General features: G+C 37.2%; 1 long non-coding RNA gene across 1 annotated transcript; it reads right to left on the bottom strand.

The window, feature by feature from the left end:
* Positions 1-3,517: 3,517 nt before the first annotated feature.
* Positions 3,518-4,288, bottom strand: LOC146258511 (uncharacterized). The gene is made up of 3 exons (XR_014729651.1): positions 4,213-4,288; positions 3,935-4,016; positions 3,518-3,840 (listed from the first exon to the last, which is right to left on the bottom strand). It is a non-coding gene; the product is annotated as an uncharacterized LOC146258511 (long non-coding RNA).
* Between the last annotated feature and the right edge of the window lie 866 nt (positions 4,289-5,154).

The following is a 5,154-nucleotide window of genomic DNA, read 5'->3' as shown; positions in this document are numbered from 1 at the left end:
ACCAATAGGTGTCGCTACAGGCCACGCCCTAAAGCACAAAGCACTTCACTTCTTGTGAAGATTAAAGCGCTTCACTTCTTGGCTTGAAATAAAGGCCCTTGTGGATGTTGATGTTATTGCATTTCAGATTTGGTATCCCATTGGAAATTCTGCAGCATTGATTTTTCTATACAGTTACAATTTGTCAAGAATATACATTTTTCAATGGTTCGCAATGCTTTACACGTAAGCCAGTCAAACAAGTTCATATGAAGACTCTTGAGAATGTTTAGTACACAAATCTGAGAAAAAGTTGACTCTAAGATGAAAGGTCGATTTTTGGTGAATCTTTGAAACATGCATGCTTGGCTAATTTCTAGGGAAATTTACAATGAAATGTGTCCCCTGCTCCTCCCCGCGCATGCTCCAAATTCTCAGACACTCATTCTTCCCTTGACGTGTGTGTCTTGCGGGCTTGGCAAGACACACACGCAACATATCAGGACTGTGTGGGCTGACCAAGCCCCCACTCATTCCTTGAATATCAGCATAGGCCCTTGAGGACCTTGGTGTCATTGCATTTCCTACTTTGTATGCAATAGTAAAAAGGTCTCCAAATCCTGACACATTGACAGTACAGGCCAAGAGTAACTACCACACTTTACCCAAAGCCCATGTGGATCCTGTTGGTATTGCATTTCCGATTTTATATGCAATGGTAAAACGTTTTTAAAATCCTGAAACATTAATAGTATAGGCCAAGAGTAACTACCACACCACAAATGGCCCACCATTACCCATAGGTGGCGCTACAGGCCACGCCTTAATGCATAAAGATACAAGGCTTTCTGGAATGGATAAGCTCACCAAGCCCCCTTCCTTCACTTACTGGCTTGAAATAAAGGCCCTTGTGGATCTTGATGGTATTGCATTTCAGATTTGGTATGCCATTGGTAATTCTGCAGCATACATTTTTCTATACAGTTACAATTTGTCAAAAATAAACATTTTTCAATGGTTCGCAGTGTTTGGAGGAATCCGCCATTACTGCTTGCAGTTATATTTATTATTAGGGGCCAAGCAGCGAAGCTGCGAGGCACCTATTGTAATTGGTAGTATTATTATTATTATTATTATTATTATTATTATTCTTAAGACTGGGTGTCTATGGCAGGCCCTAGAAGCGCTTGGTCGAAAGTTGTGAAATTTGGCACACTCATTAGGGACAGTCCCCCGGTCCAAGTCACAAAGTTTCATGTCCCATACTTTGGCACTCTAGCGCCACCAACGGGTCAAAGTTGGAGTTGTGTTTACACACGCAACTTTTGAACCGTATGTCCCATTTTCAAAAATGAGGTACCATTGGATTCCCTGGATCAAGCCGAGTGCAATGCACACCATGGCGTCAATTTCCGGTTATATAGATTTTCCGCTATTTCCGGTTTTATCAAAAACCTTTAAAAGCCTACTCCTCCTACAAATGTTGTCAAATCTTCTTCACAATTACCAGATATGATCTTCAGACCAAGCCTCACAAAAGTTATCGAAGGATATTTGATTTTCAAAACCGTTTGTCCGGTACAGCCAATCATATTCTGCAGAAAAGCAGCCAAACAGGAAGTGAAGCCATATCTCAGCAGTTCTTTGAAGCAGTGACACCAAAGTTGGTACGCCTACTCGGAACTTTATTCTAAGGATGTCCTCCAAAAATTGTGTCATGTGACTAAAAGGGGGCGTGGCCGGAAGCATAAACGTGTTTTGGCTAATAACTGTTGAAGTGTTTACCTTAATAAAGTAATTTCTTTGTCTCTTGATGTCTTGTGAGATATCTAACCTGGCCATTGATAACTTTTCATAATAACCGAATTGACGCGGCCGCCATTTTGGATTTCATGGAAAATATCAATATTCATCATATTTTTTACATGGTTTTTTGTCTCAAATCCTCTCAATCCTCTTAAACTTCAAATCCTTCTTCTTCCTCAATCTTTCAGCTACAGCCACCATTTAAACTTTAAAATGTTGACAAAACCCTAAACTATTTTTTCTGTAATTCAGCCTTTTGATATCTTTTCAACTTTTTTTAATATCACTGATAATGTTTCATTCGTTTTTCAAACCGTTTCTGAGATTTACATGGGTGTCTATGTGAGAGTCTAGAGTGCTGACTGAAACGCTTAGAGTGGAGGGGAGCTTCGAAATCAGTTTCAAAAATTATTTCTAGTTTGCCAGCATTGCCACAATTTTCACTCTTCATGCTCCATTTTTGGATCAATAGATAGCTAATTATGTGTTGGTCGTAGACAGTTGTCTGTGGAATCCAACAGACTTACACATTTTTTCAGAGCCCCACGAAAGCGAGACAAAGTCCAACTCTCGCCCCATAGAGACCAATGCAAATCTAGTGACACATTTCTCAGACAAAGCACAAGGACTACGATTTCTAAACTGCCAGTAGAGTCGTATTTCTGTCCGCACAGACATATAAAGGACATCTCTGGTTTCGGCAGAGTCTTGGGTCTCGGAAAATATCCTCATTTTTTTGATTGGACTTATAGTTTTGCGTCTAGGTTAACTTGTTTGAGGTGTGGATGCTAGGTAAACGTATATTATTCTCTCTGCCAAGCTTGTTAGCAATCATAGCTGCACCATCACCGTGGCAACCAAACAAACACGTTAGAGACCAATGTAAAATCTAGGGACACATTTCTCAGAAAAAGCACAAGGAAGACGATTTCTAAACTGCCAGTAGAGTCGTATTTCTGACCACACAGACATATAAAGGATATCTCTGGTTTCGGCAGAGTCTTGGGTCTCGGAAAATATCCTCATTTTTTTTATACGACTTATAGTTTTGCGTCTAGGTTAACTTGTTTGAGGTGTGGATGCTAGGTAAATGTAGGCTATATTATTCTCTCTGCCCAGCTTGTTAGCAATCATAGCTGCACCATCACCATGGCAACCAAACAAACACGTTTTTGAAACTGCTGGTAGAGTCATATTTCTGACCGCACAGACTTATAAAGGACATCTATGGTTTCGGCAGAGTCTTGGGTCTATAATTTCAGCTACTAAAACGAATATTCTACTTCTACCACTACAGTTTAACAGTTCAGCTTTCAGAGCCGATCAAAGGCGGCGGCAAAGCCGCCAAACAAGACGTGAGAGCATATCTCAGTAACCATTTGTCTGATTGTCACCAAATATGGGTTCCCACGAGGAGCAGAGGAGGCCTGCGGTGTTATACCAGTGTTATACTGCCAAAATAAGCTGTTGAACTGCAGCCCATATAGACCATTCATATCCTTCAGACCTTTATACTTAAAAGGCCTATAAAGTTAATACAATCAAACATTAATTTGACTACTAATTTGAATATCCTTTCATTATGTATTTATAGTGATATGACTGGTTTTATGACTGCTGGATGAAATAATTTCAGCTGAGTTCATTTTCTTTGAACATCATGAAATTGCAATTACCCATGCCCATGAGGTAAAGAGACATAGACCACTCTATAATCTGTAAAATCCATTTATAGTCTGATATACAGTTTTTTATACTATTCGTAACACACATCTTAACTATAAATACATTGATGATCATAATATTAATAATAGATTTATTTATATGACACAAACAAAACTATATAACATTAACATTCCAAAAAATCTTGAAAAACGATGATAATAATTGTTCTCTAGTCTGTAGATATGTACATTGCAGCAGCTGATATTGTCTGTTTCTGTGAACTGCGCTGCTTCCAGGTCTTCAGTAGGATTGTCAACAAAAAGATTTTTCACAGCTGTATAGTTGCACTCTGCACTCTCTCATCTTTAGCTGGGGCTGTTATGAGGTTTTCTGTTAAGAAATTAAGCAACAAATTATTATACACATTCTTGTTGAAGTTTGAAATTACCAAAGTAAATTTACTGTAAGAAAGCTTACTGTATACTTCAGTGTGTCTTTAACCATCTTTGCAGCGTTTCTTCCAAAACGGGTCAATTCTATGATAATATATTGTAGTATATAAAAAGCTGTGGGTTATAAAATAGAATAATCAATCTTACAGCAGTATTTTACGCTGTGATCTGGGTATTCTTGGCATGTGGCATATCATTTTCTGTTTATGTTGACAATCAGGCACACGTTTCATAGCTGGTCTTAGATGTTGGTGTTCATGTTCTTCATAATGACAACAATACAACTAAGTTGCACAAAGTTCATACTTACACTTGATAAGATGAGAGACAGTATTTTACGTTGTGATTACTGCAATCTTGGCATGTGGCATATTCACAATGTATTCTCTGATTGACGTTCATCTTCTCTTACTGTTGACAATAAGGCACACATTTCATAGCTGCTGTTAGATGTTGGTGTTCATGTTCTTCATAATATATAAGTGAATGTCTCATAGGTGGTTTTAATTTTGGAGACTGCTGCAGATTGTCCTATAGAATTGTGTCTAGTTTCATGTGTTTTTGACCCCCCTAGAATAGTGAGATCATTAGAATAAGTACATGTGTTTACATAATTATTTTGCAAATCACATAGTGTACTTATACTTACTTGTTTCTTTAGGATGTTATGAATGTATGGCTAATTTCAGAAGACCACGATTGATAAGGTTGTTGTTCACAAACAAAATCTGAAAGACAAAAGTAAAATGATTAGAAAAAATAACTTATAGTTAATGTATAAGTTATATACTCATAACTTGATTGTAGTTAATGACAACAATACAACTAAGTTGTACAAAGTTAATACTTACACTTGATAAGATGAGAGAATTGGTCCTGTGATGTTGGGATGCTGGCTGTTGTTATGCTCAAACAAAAATACATAAAAAAAAGTGTCTGGATGATTCGCAATGTATTGTCCTTTATCCAAGAGTACTTAAAATGGCAAAAGCACAACAATAAGAAAAATTGTAATAAAACAACGGTCCGTATGAGTGCTTTCAGTCTCATGATGGAACAGAAAGCAATTGTTGGATTAGTGTAGACAACTTTTCACAGGAAAAATCTAATTTGAGTTTGAGTTAAGTTTGTCAATCCAAAACATATATGACATCAAACAACTAATTAAAATCAAATTAAAATCTCTCATTAACAACTTAAGTAACACATGTTATTAACATACATCCTTAATAAAAGACTTACATATGAATAA

This window comes from Hypomesus nipponensis, chromosome 14 (assembly GCF_054491055.1).
Source record: "Hypomesus nipponensis isolate SF chromosome 14, ASM5449105v1, whole genome shotgun sequence".
In the NCBI taxonomy this organism is placed as follows: Eukaryota; Metazoa; Chordata; class Actinopteri; order Osmeriformes; family Osmeridae; genus Hypomesus; species Hypomesus nipponensis.
The sequence above is the reverse complement of the archived record's forward strand: the minus strand, read 5'-3'. Positions and strand labels throughout refer to the sequence as shown.